Raw genomic sequence first — 18,023 nt, forward strand, 5'->3', positions numbered from 1 at the left:
TCATGTGAGTAATTGTAAGCCTGACACAGTAATCGAGATGATCCCTGTCTTGTTTGTGGGTTCCTAAGGTCAACAACAGATCATGGGGTTCTGTAAATCAGCAGTTTGCTACTGCTTTAAACAAGTTGGTAACCATTAAATACATCTTGGTCCTGGTCTATATTAAGATCATTGTGAGTTCCTCATCCTCTTTCCTCAGGAGAGGAAATGACAGTCTCTGGTGTGTGTCCTCCCTTCTGGCATGGTGTGAGTGTGGGGGGGCTGGGCACTGGCCACAGTGCCTCACCTGCCCCAGTCTGTGCTTGCATTTATTATTCATATGGATGTGATTGGGATAACTCCACTGCAACCTAAATTAAGTCTGCTCTTTGCATCTTGAGATTTTTCTTTCTCAGATGGGTGATCTTTTAGCTGTAGCAACCCCTTGCAAGTCCCCCAGACATTTAAAGCTGACTCTTGTGATTTTCATGTGAAGAAAACTAGAACTTGAATTACCAAAGGCTTGTTCTGGTCAGTAAAAATCCCTGTACAGCAGGACTGACTTGGAGTTGAACAGTGTCCCACATGCACATGAGGTTCTATGTGGGTGGAAAAGATTGAGGGGCCAGGCCCTAGAAGCTGGTTTGTTTGGGGTTTTTGTATCTGTCAGTGCTTCATGGTCTATGTGACTTGGAAACTGGAAGCCAGGTTTTATTCTCCACCACAATGCTCCTAAATTCTCCTTCTGCTGTGTTCCCCATTGCAGAGTCATGAGCAGGAATGTGGCAGCAAGGAGGAACATTGTCTGTCTTTCATGATGTTGATTAGAACAGTCTGAACATACTGTGATGAAAGAGTATTGAAACAAGCTGTGAAACCTATAAAATAATTTGATTCACATTTTATAATGTAAGTTAAACCATAGTTCAGTTAATTTTAAAGCTAGGCCTAAACAATTTAGTTTTTAAATCCAACTTTTACAATTCATTATAGGCAGAAGCCTTAGTTAGTTGTCTGGCTGTCTGCTCTGTGAGGTCAGGAATTGACAGCTTTACTCACTGTATAAAATATGACTATAATTTAAAGAGCATGTTAAAATGGTTCTGTAGGTGCCCAGTTGTTTTCCTTGGAACATGAGAAAAAGTTTTCTAATGTCTGATGTTAAATTTGAAGTTTCTATGCACTTCATGTTTTAAAATGTCCTAAACTTCTGTTATTTTAAAATAATAAAACCATTGAAAGTGTAATGTTGTCTACTAAAATTAAATAATTCAGTCATCCTAAGTCTAATGAAGGTTTGTAGAAGTGTTTTCTATAAACAACCCAAGTTTTAGGGCTCATCTGCTGTGCAAGCATTCAGCATTGCTTATGTTCAGTGACAAAGGCAGTGAATGGGAGTGAGAGCTTTAACTCAGGTGTACAACTACAAGACTTGGCTTAGCAGACAGCCCTCAGCTCTTCCTCAGGGCTTGCATCTTGTATTACATGTGCTGCTCATGTTTAGAACTTTCCTCAAATCCAACAGTTACACTAACAATGCAGAATTACCAAAAGGTATCCTGCCAAAAATGAAGTATCTCACAAAACTCAGGAAGAAGTAGAAAATAACTTTGGAAGTAGGGGTTAGTTATCTCAGTGGAAATAAATTTGCTTCAGCAATTGGGTCTCCTTTTAGTATGCTCCATTTACAGTTTCATTGATTCAGCTAATTTCTTTTGCAATCCAATCCTTACTGGCCCCTCTCCATGCATGGTTTCCATGGTTTTTTCCAAGTAGTTTAAGTTCCAATGTCAGCTTTCAGTATTATTTAATATGCAACTCACAGGACACATGGATTGTTTCTAATGTTTACTGAGAGGCCAGTTGGTTCTTCCTGACAAACTCTGGTCCTAAAGAGCAGCAAAACCAAGGCATTTTTTTACATATGCAAGATGGTTTTTTTTCTATCTCTGAATGTTGATCACATCCAGCCACTCAAGGCTTTTTTTGTTCTACTGCTGTAGTTGTAGTCAGCCACTCTGCTGTGATTTATAAACCAGACTGTCACAGACGGCTTTGTACTGCTTAATTAAGGATAACTTCTCTCTGTGGGATTTGATTTGTCTTCTTACTAGTATTTCAAAACCAAACAGTGCAATCTTTTTATTCTTGCGCGGGAGAAGTTCTCCAAAATGCACTCTTCTGCATTTCCTACCCCATTAACCCCAAATCTTATATCCCTTTAAAAATATGTGAGAATGTGTGATTAAAAACACAAGTCTGATGTACAGATATTTTAAAGTAAACAAGCTCTGCTCCCGAATGATGTCTTTTGCTTCAGTATGAACATGTACCCAAACCCTAATTTAAAATTGAGAACCTTCCTCTAGAATCCCTTTCAGGATAAAAATTTTCAAAGTAGGTGACTAAATTTAGGCTTAGAAGTATATACTTGCGTATTTGAGAAGCTTCGAAGTGACAGATTGCTCTGAAGTTGGTATTGAGCTACAGTTTTTCACAAACTTGAAATATTCTAGTGAGATGGAAGAGACAGGATTTAATTAGCATTGTAATGTGTGTAATTTTCACAGCTCTTTGTCTCTCCACCCCCCTTTCTGAAGCTAAATCAGGCAGTCTAGCTCTAGCTATATTTACTTCAGTTTTTTGCATTCTCTGCTTCGCTGACTTTAAACAATGTCAGTTTGCAAGCAGTGAAGGGAAAACTCAGATACGGGAAGACTTATTATGGAATGCTGAAACACAGAGAATAACTCTTGGAGGGATTACATGGAGCTCTGAGCAGGGAAATGAAGGCTCTCAGATCTCTGAACTCGCTGTGACATCAACAATGACTGTGCACAGTCATAAGAGACAGAACCCAAGGAAGTGTCCCTGCATGGCACTGAGCACCTTGGGCAAACACAGGAGGCTTTTGTTTGGCTTTCCCTGAGGTAGATTTTGGCATGGCATGGCGTGAGCATGTGCTGTCCCTGGGCAGCTGTGTGCGGGTGTGCTGTGGGGCAGTGCCACTTGGCAGGGACAGGAGCCTTTCTTTGCTCTGTGCCATTGGACCGATAGATCTGCACAGGGGAGTCTGTGCTCACACGGACACATTTCCTTGGCTCCTTGTCATCTTCTCATGCCCTGTGCTGTGTATGACTGAAAAATCCCTTCCTAGAGTAAATGTATGTCCCTCCTTTTTGCCCCTGGACTTGTTGTCAAGGGTAGACATCACGCATGACTGTGCTTTGAGATGCGTCGTTTGTCCACAGAGTACACTGGCCCTCACTCCTGGATTCTCTAGGGAGGGGGGATTGTTTGTTGTTCTGATCCGCTCAGCCACGCTCTGCCTGCTCTGCTTGTGTGGGCAGGTACCTGTGCAAGCTGCAACAGCTGTGCTTCAGACAAATGGAACTATGCAAATCCTCAGCCTGATTAACACTGTCTAAAGATCTGTCCAGCAGAAAAGACAAAAAACAGTTGGAAATGCAAATAGTTGCTTCCAAGCGGAAACTGCTGTCAAACAATGAGATGAACATGTACTTCAGTAAGTGATAAGTTAAAATAGAGGATTCTTTTTTCCATTCTCTATACCCCCCTTTTTTAAATGGGAATGAGAACTAGAATTTTGTGTAAAACATACCCTAAGATACAACTGCCTCCTGTTTTTAATTTTCACAGTGGTTGTGTTGTGCTTTTCCCTGACCTGATGTAATATGAAATGCATGATCTCCATGTGTGATTGGTTTGTCTATTACCCTGTAACACCAATTTTGAGAGGAACAGCCATGTTCCTTGTATTTGATAGATGACCTCTGTTTATGTGGTACTTGGTTCTTCATAGTCATGAAATCCTTGGAATCTCTACAGCTATGGAATGTAACCCACCCTCTCAATATCTTTTTGGTGCATGAGTCATAAAGTAATATTCCTGCTTGTCTTTAGGGAGGCCAGGCAATTCATGTATCTCTTCTGTGTCAAACTTTCTAACAAAGAACTTCTCCAAAATTTCACTTGATAGAAGAAGAAACTCTTTGCTTGTAAAAGAAAACTGTTTGATTGAAATGAGAGATTAATTGTTTGAAAACTTGTGGATCTTCCTGCCTTCTACTGGGTATGTTTATCTGTGGGTAGCATAAGGGTTTGAAAATATCAAGAACACTAAAGGAAAAATGAATGGCACACAGATGAGGAAGGAAGAGATTCTTGCCTTGTGAATCAGGAATGAGTTCTGGAGGGCACAGAGGTATCCGATGGACACTTCAGCTGATAGACATGAGACGCCTTTACTTTTGTGTTTGTAAAAAATACTGTTTATAGGCAAATGTTCAGGAGTATTGTATGAAAAGTAAAGATGAGCTCAGTGGGTATGGGAGTACTTGCTACCTTTCCCTGCTACATTACCTTTCCCAGAACAATCTAGAAAACATTGATTAAAATACATTAATAGTTAATATTTCAAAGCTCACACTCTGTCAGATTTATCTTTCTCTTAGATGTCTGAGCCAGCTTTGGGAACAGTACAACTGGTTCCTGCTCTCATGCCCTCCAGGTTACTATCTATAATTACCTCCTTCCACTCTTATTGGTATTTCGTTAAACAGGAGACCTACAAGAATTGTGATAAAAACCTTATGGCTATGTTGTGCAGTTTTGAAGTGCTTTCTTGCATTTGTATTTTGAAAATAGCAAGAGTTGTTGGGGATGGGAGCAGAGTTTCTCTGGTTACAAATGTTTGCAAGGAGGACTGTTTAATGGTTTTTTTACTGTAATAAAACCAAAAGAAACAAAGACCTCCAAATAAACCAACAATACAAAGCTTTATGTAGTCCCACTTCTCAGTAACAATTTATATTGGATTAAAAACATTTCTATTCACCATTAACTCAAAATTATAAATGTAGCTACATTTTAACTAATCAAACATATTTAAAGATATATATACAGCAATTTTTTTTCATTTTCAATCTTGATATCCAGTTACTTTAACATCAAATAACATACCCTTTATCTAGTTCAATAAATATGACATTGTACATCTGTTTGCAGGAATATTTAACTCCTGCAAAGTATAGATTTATAGCTATTTCTAATTGTAATCAGATGCAAATTAATATACTTCCCTAACTACATTTTAATTAAAGTATAATAATCTGTAGTTTTAAGGAAATACAGGATTTCGGTGAGACAAAACTTGTATTTCTGATTTTTTTCAGTCATAAATGGGAGAACTGCAGTACTGTGGAATTTTTCTTGCTAGTATTATAGCTGGTAGACTAAACAGGCTTTGACAGAGTGACATTTCATGAATATTTCAGGTTTATTACCAGTTTATGTGGTCTGTATATTTCTTCTACAATGCAGTCTTTTCCTTGTGTTGTGTACTGTAAAATAGGAATTAAGGGCACATCACGACTTTTTCTCTACCTTGCTAGCTATGAATTGTTAGCATTTTATCTAAGGCACCATGACGTTCTTTTTACTTCTTGCTAGAGTGCCACGGTTGATCTTGTAATTTCTCTTGTCCTTCCTTCCACCTTCTCTAGGTTTTTTCTCTGTGTCCCTGAGGTATCTTTTAGGATGCTGGAAGGTGCATCTGCCTGATTAGAAGGAAAATAAAAATTAAGATGTGGGGTTTGTTTTCCTGTCCCCGCTCCTCTTGCCTTCCCCCTGGAGCATTCCCCAGCCTCTTCTGTGGGTGTGCTGGGAGTCCTCACACTGCCCAGTCTGGGGCCAGACTGGGGCAGAGTGCAAAACAGCAAACTAGAAAAACACAGCAGGGTAGTCTTGGAGAATTTGTATCATCTGGGAGAGCAAGGGGATTTAAAAAGATGTGGGAACAAATCTGTCTGTTCTGTTACATCATTATAGGGTGGGTCCTTTGCATTTTAATCCCTGGTTGCTGTATCTCAGGAGGCAGTGGAAACACGCACAGCATTCAAGAAAAAGTCAGCTGTCTCCTCTCTGCGTGCTCCTTGCCACAGGCTCCTGCCACTTCTCTTGTCTGAGTGCTCATGTTAATTCAGTAAATCAATTTATTGAAAAATTAATTCTTTGAAGAAGATTAAGGAAAAAAAAGGCTACCTTCAGTACACGTAGTTCCTGGATGATGTAGTCATGTGAAAGCAAAAAAAAAATCTGTAGGTATGTTAAGAAATTTGAGTTTCATCATCTGATTCATGATTTTCCTAGATTTCTCTATTTGCAATGCAGGTACATAAGAGAAGCTTCCTTTCTGCCCTTCCCAAACTTTGTCACAATTCTGAGCTATGTGATTCCTAACCAGCAGAAAGAAGGGGGATAATCTGGATAATTTTGCCTGGGCAGCTAATGAGTTGTTATTGTCAGGTTTTGTGTAGTGGTATTTGTTTGTTTTCCTCCATGCATTGTTTTTTAGTTTGGTTTTTTTTCAACCCTGAATCACAAATCTTATCATCACTCATAAAAATTTGTATTTGTCAGTCTGTTTGGGCTAATGTAGAAGAGTTTGCTGTACATAATTTACAAACATGTCCAACTCTACAAGTAAAATTTAATATTCTGGTTACCAGGGGGCTGCAGAGTAGGATTGAGACTTCTTACTGATGATGTGAAGTAAGTGTGTGGTGTCCACAGAAATCAGAATGGCCAGGGAATATTTACAGTGATTGGGCAGTAATTCACCTGCAAGCCAGTGCTCCATTACAGTGTTTCATGTCCTCTGTGTGAAGCAAATTTTCTTGCTGAGTCTGAAAAACAGTGGCTGCTGCAGTCCACGATGGGACTTGAAAGTAAGTGCAGATTATGATTCAAAATATAGGGCTATTATTCATTGTGCTTTTGTATTTTGAACTCAGTGGGGGAATGTCAAGCATCTATGAATATAAATGTGGAAAAGTTCCGTAACATCTGCTACTAATTTCTGCCAGATGAAAGAGGTAATTATGATGAATTTTTTTTGTTGATAATGCTGATACATTGGCCTAAATAAATTCACTTGCAGACTCTGAATATCTAATTGAAAATACATGTTTGTATCATCAAATTGTTGACTTAGTTCTCATTTAAATTTTAAATTTGTTTTCATTTGCTGGAGAGTTTATGGCTTGCTGTTTTAGTGCAAAAATATTGCAATGAAATCAGGTGTTGTTAATGCATTAAATGAAAAGAATGGTTAGAGATTCTGTATTTGTGCATTGGATTTTAGGATTGGATTATATTATTCAGTTATTTTAAGTGGTACACAAACTTTGTTAAAATAACCTTGTGTCTTTCAAACAAACCAGACTTCACTGAGGCTTTGACCTTGTTTGCTGTCACCAGTGCAAACCCTTGCTATTATGGGTGGTGCTCTTCCATCTTGCTTTTTCCTGCACTGTTCTGGAGTGCTCATGACATATAAGGAGAGTGACCAAGTGGCAGGAAGGCTGTTAAAACCTTTGAATGCTCAGTGGTGTTTTCTGTCCTGTAAAGGACTTCTCTGGAGAAAACACAGTGTGGACACAAAATATGGTAATTTTTTTAGATTCTTGAGAGAGCACCACAATTCCTGTTTCATAAGGATGCCTGAGATAAGAGACTAAAACATTTAAACTGTGTATGAAAGAAGCATAGCTCATCTTTGTGTTAGAGAGATGCTTTTCTGTCCTTGTTTTCTTAGATATGGGTGATTTTTCATAGACAGCTTCTGAGTTCTGTTCGTGCTCTTGTGGCCCCACTGGAAATTGGGTTTTAGAAGTTGATAGTGTGATGGACAAGACTTGGCTGGTCCTGGTATGATGCTGTATTCATAAAGGTTTTGTCTTGCTACTCTTCTGTGTCCTTTGTATGTTCATGTATGAACACTTAAACAGCATAAGGATTTTGAACTCATGGGCACCTGAGATAGTTACAAAATGGAGAACTCTTAGCAGGAGGGAATTGACTTGGGTACTGTTTCACTGGTGACTTTCAGAGTTGGTCTCTGTTGCCATCTGGATAAAACACAGGCTACAGACAGCTGCCTTTTCTATGTCTTAGCCTACTTCTGGTTCCTGTCCAATATACAGGTTATCTCATGGCTTTCAGAAGTAAGTGTGATTGTAATAGAAAGGTACCTGAGTTGAACTGCTAAAAGTCTCTCTGTAGCAACAGAAAGCACAGGGGAGCTGACTTGCTGACAGCATCATAGACACTGCTGGCAGAACATATGCAGGTGTCAGTGATGCTGGGAGTGTGAACTTGCCTGCTTGGAAAAGCCCTCTTTGGGGCTCCATGGGTATGGAGGAGGAACTGAGGAAGTGAGCAAGACTTCCCTCCCACACAGCAGGATGAAAGGACACTCCTTATGCTTGGAGGAGCAGATGGCAGGGGCTCGGTATTATGACCTAGGGGGAACAAGGTAAGGTGAGGGGTCAGCTATAACATTTAGAGGCTGAGTCAGTCAGAAACTCCTGGAGTGAAGAGAGGCATTAGGTGAGATTCTTGCTGCACTGAGCACGCTATTACAAGGCTGTCTGTAAATATCATTGGCTAAAGGATAGTAAGATGACAGTGTGTACTTGTTTTTAATTTAAAAAAAAGGAGAAAAACTGATGAAAATCCAGTAGTAGGGAATGAAAGGCAATTTAGGTGTCACAGGATGTTCACTTTTGTTTGACTAGCATGTGAAAGAGGAAATTTAAATGTCTTGCAACAGACACATTAGTCTCACAGCCTTTGTGTGACTACTCATCAAACCTGTAAAACGATTCTGGAGCTGTAAATGTAAATTAGCTTGTGTTTTGATACCATATCTGGGGATCGTGCTATAGATTACCTGGGGTATTATCTTGTGACATTTGCATTGCAGTAGTGTGTCTGAACATGTGAATATTTTGTAGCAGATGTATGAATTTGCACAGGAACCTGATTAGTCTTGAATATTTTATGTAACAGAATATATTAAAACCCACAGCAATATTGTCTCTTTTTACAAGTAATTGTAATATTAATAAGAGATACTTCCACATAGTCAGTGTTGATAAAAATGTACATTTTCAGAAGAACAAAAGTTGTGCCAGAAGAACAATTGTGTGACATGAAGAAATAGAATTTTTATGAAGCAGGTTGTGCACAGCAAAGCTGATGGGACAGTCTGTTTCACTTTGAGAAGTATTGTGTGTCATGAGAGAAGGTAGGCAAGAAAAGAGACAAACAGGCCAGGACTTTGTTATAATATTTTGTGTAATGGCTCCCTCTTTATATTTTTCAAATGGATGTTGAGCTGGACTCAGCATAAAAACTCCTACATGGAGCTTTCTGTATGTAGAACTGATGTGGCGTAAACCAAAGACTGGCCTTTCCCTCCAGCCCCCTTTAATACCCAAAATAATTGGCAGATCGAGAAGGTTTTCCTTATTTATTTTGATAGAGCTTTAAATAAAATGTCAATGCATTTTTACTTGCTTGAAATGTCATGCATTTTACTTTCCAATTTTCCCTTGCTATCTAAGGGCAGTTCCTTGGATAATGTAATTTCTTTATTAAAATGTATGAAGGAGTTGTTAACATTGAGGACTGTTTCATATTTCATCTAGTCTAGTTTGCAAATGTAAACAGGAAGATTGAATCTTTCTTTTTTTGTTTCCTATTTCATTGTTGTTGGAGCATCTCTTGAGATTCAAGTAAAATACTTTATGAAAATACCTGTGAGTTCCTAGCTAGTTATAAATTTAAACTGCTTTTAAAAGCAGCTCAGCCAGGTTTGATCTGGATGGGAACAGCATAAAAGCAAAATTATTTAACAAAGATTCACTGAACTGTTTTATTTTGCGTAGCATCTAAACGTTTGTATTGTAGCATTTTCACGTATTTGTTACTATAGCCAAGAGATTTCAAAGAGGATGGCATTTAAAAGCAACTGTTGCTGTTGAGACACCTTAATTGCCCAGATTTTTTGAATGTTAAAAAATGTTGCTTATTGCTTAGCAGCATTCTCAGCTACTCTGTAACTACCATGGAGATCCTGCTTCCTTGTGTTCTTGTCCTTCAGGAAAAATACCTGAGGTTTCTTCCAATGGGATCCAAGTGGAACCCAAACCTTGTAACTTCCATGAGTGGGAACTGTAACTGGAAATCTGAAGTTTAAGAGTCAAAGGAATGTTAGACCACAGATTATCACATTTCTGTGACTCAGGTGTTTTGAAATGGTTTATTGTATAATGAATTGCTGTGCCACAGCGCCATGAAGCATGAGTGGTTCATAATGGTCAGTGTTGTGAGCAAAGCTACTAAACAATACACTATCATGGAAGGAGGAAGTAAGTTCATTACTGCAAATCAGCAAAGCTGAGGAGACTTTGCTGTGGAAAGCTTAAAAGACTTCAGCACAGCATGTGAAGGATGTTTGGAATTTTTTAAAACTTCCTTCCTAAAAGCCAAATGCTATGTCAATGCATTTGTAATGTTGCTCTTCTGAGCTACTCAAATTTTGTAGGCTGGACTAGAATGTAAATGTAGCATTTTAAACAACCTTAGCTTTGCCCTGCTGGATTGTAGTTGCTTGCCAGAGTCTGAGGCCTCCCTGGTGTGGAGAGGCTGATGTCACCACAACAACTCAATTCTTCAAATGTCATTAAATATCATTAAACATGTTTACCCCTAGCTCTTGTGTGAAGTCTTTTAGTCTGCCCCCATCATGAGAATGTGTCTTGTAGCGTCACCTAAGTCGCTGTGTGTGGGAGGTTCTGAGTGTAGCTGTGGTGGGTGTGGAAGCCCAGCTCCTCCTGAGCTGTGCCTTGCCTTGCACAGAGCTGAATCTTGCTGCTGGCTGTGATACCCTCAGTGCACTGGACTTTGAGCCTCTGCATTAGGTACCACTTAAAAGCACTGTTGGGTTGTGGAGTTTGGTACTACGGCCCTTGTTTTGCACATGGCAGTCTGGGCATCATGGTACTAAGGGATTTATCTTGGTATTAAAGTACACATCTCATCACTAAGATAACAACAGAAAAGGAGATTGTTTCATGGCTCTCTTCAGTATGATCACAGTATTTAAGTCTTTGGATCACAATATCCCTAAACAAATCTACTGAACTTTTCACAGACCTGTATCTTGTATTTCTAACATGGTAGCCTTGATGGAGGTGTAAACTGAAGCATATCAGATAGAATTTAGGATATCTGAACCTACTACTATATGACTTTCTTGTGGACATGTGAGAAAAAAAGGAGGCATTATCACCCAGCTGTAACTCTAAGCCAAAGGCACATAAACTTTCTGAAGCTCAATGTGCCTTCAAGTTTGCATACTACACCCTGCTTTTATCAGCTTTATTTTGCATTACAGAAAGCTGCTGATGGATCACTCCTGACATCTCTGCCAGCCCACAGAGCAGTGTCTGAGGTGTGACATGGAAGCCAAAATGCTCTCAGCTGCTGTGGACCCATCCTTGGTGCTGTACAAGGCCTCTAAAGGGTACCTGTAAATCTGTTCCCTTCAGCCTTCCTCATGGAGACGCACAGAGGGAATGGTATCACTGGCACTCAGACGACAAAGGGTCTGCTCAGGCTGTGTCCTGCAAACAGCCCAGACAAGCCACTACATTTTAGACTTCATTGCTCTTGCACTTCATATCTCTTAGAGAGTATTTTGGGTGATTTGATGCCTCTTCTAGCTCTTGCCTGCAGGCCCTTTGCTGTCACTAACCCTAAGTTTGTGGAAATAGCATAGCACTGAAAATAGTTAAAGCTTTATGAGAGCAAAAGGCTTTCCTGTATTTCAGTAGGGTGTAAAGAAAAGTCTTCTGTGTAATGTCAAGAATTTCAGAATTGGGTAGAAACCCAAAAGTTGTTTTACCAGGAGAAACACTAAAGAAATCTGCAGGATGAGTTTCTGACAGAAGAACATGCTGGTTTTATATTATTTTGACAGTGAGAACTGAAGGCTATGCAATAGGGAGCCATTTTTCATCAGCAAGAGTAAGCTTAATTTAAAAGTGTTCATAAATGTCATAGTTTCAATCTTAAAGAATGCCTGTCAAAATGTATAGCAAAGTTTATTATAAGGAAATAACTGTACTACAAATTATAGTTTCTGTTATCATAAATTTCTCAATAATTTTGGATTGCATACAGGTATGTGAGAACCAACTAGTTTATTATTAAAAATAAGTTTACAAGGAAAAACCCATCAAAGACTGACTTCAAGGATTTTGAAGTGGATATAAGGTAAAATGCTGTAGAACAGTCACAGTGTGTATATATTGTGCTATAAGGTTGTCATCAGTTTTGTCTAAAGTTCTTTCTTTCTGTCCCATTTTTCCTTCAATCATGTGCAAGAATGTTTTTTTTTTTCATGACAGTAAGAGTGAGTCTCATTGCATTAATACCATCATCTGAGCTATAAATACACAACAAACCATAGCTGGAGTCAGTGTAAAACTGAGCTTTAACCAAGATTTATGGGTTTATTGGTAATTTCTGGAGCAATATTATTGAAGTATCTATAGGAGTAGGTCTTCTGTAGTAAATGTCATAGAGTATTGAGGGCAAGGGGAAACACATTGTCCTGATCACTGAGATGTGATCCACCTGTCTTGTGGTAAAACTCAGAGGATCTTTGGACTTTCACACACTGTAATGGGGTAGTATTAAATTGCATCTGATAGTAAAAGATAATGATCTCTCACAGTGGGTTGACCAGAAATTTTGAAAATTATAATCCAGGGTTTCTATCTGAAAACTAATAAGCAGTTTAGAGTTTAGGTGTGGTTGAAGACAATAGGGCCATAGATTTTAAAAACTTGTTGCTTTTTTGAAACCGAAACCTTGACCCTGGAATTGCTTGTAGTTTTTTTTCTTTCTTCTCTCAGCCTTAAAAGGCTTTTATTCTTATTTCAGAAACATAATACTTTATGTCTTTAATTGTAAGCTTCTTTGTAGATTATGTTCTTTACTGACTTAGAAAAATAACTTTACAACAACATTCTGAGGCAATCTAAAAGCCTGGGTCTGCAGTGGCACATGTATAATGGCTTATATGACACCATTTGCAGCCACTCTTTCAGTCCTTGCTGTACTCTTGTATTGATCATATACAACTTCAAAGCAGTGAAGAGGGATCAAGGTAGCACAATGAAGTACTTTGTTTATGGGGCCCTCAAGGAATGCTCCTATCGCTCAGGAGCCCCTGATCTCCTTGCATGTAATTTCCATTAGGTTACGTAAGCTGGCTTCACACCATGCTAGCCCACTTAGGGCAACTCCATCAGTGCTGCCGTGCTGGAGGGGGGAGAAAAACAACTCTACGTGACAGTTGGTATGTTTATTCTTTTCTTGTTTGCTTGGAGTTGAGTGGTGTGTGACGGCGACATAACTCAGGCTGGAGGTCTGCGTGGCTTGCTGTGTTCTGTGTGGGACCTGATCTCCAAGGGGAAATCAACAGTCATGAAATGGAGAATTATGGAAAACCTTGCAAAGGAGAGCTTTCATCCTGACTCCTGTTTAACTGATGCTGCCTTGCAAACTAGAATGATAGAAATTTTAATTGTCTACCAGTGGAAAAGACTGAATGTTATCTCCTGTTGTAGCTTGGATGTTTCCCTCTTCCCTGTGAAAGATCTGTTTTGTGGAATCTTACAAAAGTATGATATGTGAGTAACCTAACTGAATTTTGGGCTGGACATATGAGCACTTTGAGATGATGTGCTGTGTCTAAATTGAAAGGACAATAAAGGGAAGCAAGGATGGTAAAATGTCATTTGTGATAGAAGGGATGTCTGGTGTTTCCCAATTTGTCCTAGTGAACTGTAAAACAAAAATATGTAGTAAAATATTTGACATAAAATACTGTAGTGTTAAACACTTGAGTTTGAGAAGGCACTTAAATTAAAATTATAGAGCATAAGAAGTGTTCATTGGCATCTGCCAATAAAGTAATTTAATTACTGAGTTTTCAGCCAGACATTGGATATGCAAAGCTTTGGGAGACAACAGCCTACAGGTTGGGCATCCATTGATTTTTAGCAGCCTTTAGCATTCCGAAGAAATGGGCTTTGCAGTTTCAGCTTTCTCACAAAACCTTTGTCTAATTGGCAGATTCCTGCAAGAGAACAATGTTGCCAGGAAGACAATGATAGCATGCGCCAGAGTCATTGAGCAGAACTACCTGGTGGTTTCTGGAGACACTGACACAATTCAGTTCCCTGCCGGCTCCTGGGCTCCTAACACAACCTGGTTAGTGCTGCCAAATGCTTTTTGCTGCTGCTCAGCAGATCTGTCAAAGGCAGCAGAAACACAAGCCATTTTCTTTGTATATGCTGGAGGCTTGCTTTCCTGAAAGATTCTGCAGTGCATTTTGGGGAGAGATTTTAGGTCTAGGAAGACCAGCATGAGCTTAGAAAACCTTTGGGATTTGCGCTGCAGAAGTTGGTGTGTTACCCTTCCCCTCTGCTGTTGGTGACCAGGGCTGTGGATTCCCCATGGCCCCTGTTTGAAAACAAAGATTTAGAGATAAGGAAAACAACTTCATTTAGTTTAATGTTTTCAGGTAGCACAGGAGCGTGCCATTTCTACAGTGTAATGGGATAACTGAGTCTCCTTAGTGCAACTGAAAAGATACTACTTGAATGTTAAGAGCATTAGAGTTTTGAATAAAGTAGTGATAGACAGGAGGCATTCGTGAGCATGCAGTCAGATAGGGAATATTATAGAAATTCATAACAGACTAAACATTCATTCCCAGAAAATGGGTCAGAGCAAAACTACAGCAGTGAATATACAAAAGGGTTAATTCTCCCAGGAGGATTTTTGCATTGTTCCTAATCTTTGGTTTATAAAAAGATCTTTGAAACTTTCTTCACACTGGTGAAAAATTACATTGACCCCAAAATAGTTATTAATTTGTGTAGATTTATTCATGTGGTTGAGTCATTGCAGCCAGGGGATCTTAAGTAGTTCTGGTTGCATTGAAATTTATAATGAACTTCAAAAGAATTACAGTGACTATTGATTTTTAGCCATTACATTTACAGAAAACTGTAACTATGGGAATCACTATGTTTACAAATTGGTAGGAAGAAATGCTTGCTCAAACAAGTAAAAGGCAAATAAAAGGGATGGTGATGACCTGTAGTTTCCTAAGGTAAAACATAAAGGAGTCCCAGGAGATGTAATTACTAGGTGAGTTCACAGTTTTGTCTTGTGATCATCCTGATTTTCACTGTGGTTTCATTAAGTATAATCAGTAGGGGAAGAGGTAAAATGGGGCTCTTTGTTAATAGGGGAATTTAAGGCAGGACTTACTCAGAACATGCTTAAAATCAGGTCCCTTTGTAATAGTAGTATTAATGTAATAAGCCATGCCTTATGTTATATACTCAGTTTGTTACATACCTACTTGTTAATGTTCAGCTTTCATGTGCTTCTAAAGATGGAAGATAATAAAGTGATATTTAACCATAAGGCTCAGAGAGCATTTGCTAGACAGGGGTGAATGCTGCTCTTTGATTTACTCCCCTCCATTTTCATAGACCAAACAAATATTTTTGCTTGGCTTCTGAAAAATCTCCTATTTAATTCTATATGGCAGCAGTGCTGGGAGAAGTTCTGCCCACAATGATATAGAGTATAGGCATATTGCCAAATGTGTATTGAGGTTGCTGGCATGGGATTTAACCGTTTCAAATAACTAGGGCAAGGAAGTTCACTCAAAAACTTTCTTGTATATTTTTAGTCTGTTATTACTGGTAATATATGCCTTAGAAGGAAAAGTCTTAAGGGTAAGAAATCTATTTTCAAAGATGATGCAGTTTTGTTACATAATTAAAATTTCTTAAGAGATAAAGCACTTCATGAGAAACAAAACAAAAAAAAAAACTGATAGAAAAACACCCTCCAACGCATGTACAGAGATAGAGATAATATACTTCTGGAATATATCAAGTTTGTTACAACCAGTTTCTTCATGTTGATTGGAGCCCAAGATATCATGAAAGGAGTAAAAGCTGTATTTTGACTCTGTCCAGAAGTCCTTACTCCAGTACTGGAAAGCTGACCAGATAATTCAGAAAAAGTGTGAAGGCTTAGTCTTTTGAATGTTCTTGTATCTTGGCCCTGCTGTGTGCAAGGAATGAGGTAAAAATCTCAAGTAGAATGTTTGATTCAGTTTAACTCCAGTGTTGAATGTCCAGATTGCATTGTTATGCCCCAAGTCTTGTTGACAAAAAGGAAACACACCTTATTATTATGAAATAATTTATTGCTAGTGTAATAGAAACCTTCACAGTCTAATCAAAGAATCATTATTAGTCCACATCCATTTACTGCAGGAAAAACAGAGGAAATCAATGCTGCATACAGAACTATACCCCAGTAATTAATAACACAGGTAAAACTGTTGCATACACACAGCACTAGGGTGACGTTATGATGCTTTTATCCCCAACTGTCTGTTCTGTTAATGCTGGAGATTGTATTCTGCACCTTCAAGACTGGTTCTGAGAGTGAAACCAGGGAGAAGAAGTAGTACAGGTTTGTCCAGCCTGCACTCACTCCTCCACATGCTGCTGGAACACAGAACTCCACTGTGTCGTCTGAGCATGGATCGGACAGAACAGAACAGGGCCCTCCTTTGCTTCTTAATTAGTTTAGCTAGCTGAGGCAGAGAAGTTTTCCCTGGATTGTTTTTTTTTTTATTTTATTTCCCTTTTCTTAGAACTGTTCAAACCTGCTCCAGACTGGGACCTGGGGAGCACCGAGAGCTTGTACTTTGTGGCCTACCAGGGCCTACTCTGGGCAGCAGCCTTTCCCAGCGCCGGAGGGATTGGTAACAGAGCAACTATCCACAGGAGAGACTTTCTGAATTTGTCGTCTCTTGAGAGCGGTGAATGAGTTTTGTCATCTGGTATTGTTCACTTTTTGTGTTGGGGAGTGCTTTGTCTGTTAAATAAACAGGTTTTGTCCACTTCTCTCCCAGGAAATTTTTCCTGAAATAGTTGCGGGGAATCTTCCCATATGGATGGGCTTTCTGGGGGGGCCCCCTATTGGAGGTTTTCTCCCAATTTTGCCCTAAACCAGGACACTGTTGCATACACACAGTACTAACTAGTTTCAATCCCTTTTCCTGGTGTTATTCTCATCATTCCTTGCTCCTTTGAATACTAAAATAAAAAGCTTCAGTCAGGTATTTGAGGGTAGGGATGATGTACCCCTTTGCCCTGGAGTATGTTCGGTTGATGGTATTTTTTTATTTTTTCTCTTTTTGCTTTGTTGTCCCTTTTAATTTACATAGTAGGAAAACTACTTATGGGGTACAAAATAAGAGTTTTTAAAGCAGATCCCTTCATCTGTTAACTTTTCTTCCTGCTGGATTTCTTACCTCCTGTTTAAACAAACATGCTTTATTTTCTCCCTAGGAAATCAGAGACTGTGTCATGTTGGGATATTTTTCAATGACATTCTTGCTTGGAATAGATTCCCTTTCTATGTCAGGGGAAAATTTCAATGGTAAGTAGATCAGAAGCCTCCAGGAGCAAAGAGATTTGTGCGCTGTAACTTTCCTTGATACCTATTCAAGAAAACTTAGGAAGAAAGCTTATGAGACTGTATTTTAATTTTTCTAGTGACAATTCCTTTTATTGTGGAACACTTCCTTTTGTTCATTGAAAGAGTATCAGCAGAGTTGGGAGCATTGGGTGCCACCTCTTCATGGTGTCTGGAGAGTCTCTGTGAATCTTGAAGCACTGGCTGGGCTCAGGTGTTGGGCTGTCTGTCTGCTGCTGTTAGAATAGGAATCTACTGCAACTTTAAGAGAAAAAAGTCTTTCAGGGAAGGCAAGAGAAGACATGTTTTAATCATTAAAATGGCATCAGTAGAGGTGTGAGAAATGACTGCTCACTTTTTAAAATTTTATTAAACTTTAACAAAAACTACAACAAAGGACTAAATAAGGAAAAATTACAGCACTGGGGAGCCCCCCATGACTACCAGCCATATGGCTTCAAAATGGATACTCCCCCTTTTATATCTCTAGCCCCTCCTAGAATCCTGTCAGTTGACTGTCCAGTGATGGAGATCACTTTCTTACACCTTGGTTGGAGGTCAAGTGTTGCTGTGCTAACAAGCCA

At 39.1% G+C, this 18,023-nt stretch overlaps 1 long non-coding RNA gene across 2 annotated transcripts; it reads left to right on the plus strand.

Moving 5' to 3' along the window:
- Positions 1–12,066: 12,066 nt before the first annotated feature.
- Positions 12,067–17,740, plus strand: LOC119702333. 2 transcript variants are annotated; one of them, XR_005257332.1, is made up of 4 exons: positions 12,067–13,550; positions 13,996–14,133; positions 16,613–16,780; positions 17,313–17,740. It is a non-coding gene; the product is annotated as an uncharacterized LOC119702333 (long non-coding RNA). The 2 variants fall into 2 exon arrangements; XR_005257331.1 differs by having other exon boundaries at positions 16,613–17,740.
- The last annotated feature ends 283 nt before the right edge of the window (positions 17,741–18,023 follow it).

Source organism: Motacilla alba, chromosome 6 (assembly GCF_015832195.1).
Source record: "Motacilla alba alba isolate MOTALB_02 chromosome 6, Motacilla_alba_V1.0_pri, whole genome shotgun sequence".
In the NCBI taxonomy this organism is placed as follows: domain Eukaryota; kingdom Metazoa; phylum Chordata; class Aves; order Passeriformes; family Motacillidae; genus Motacilla; species Motacilla alba.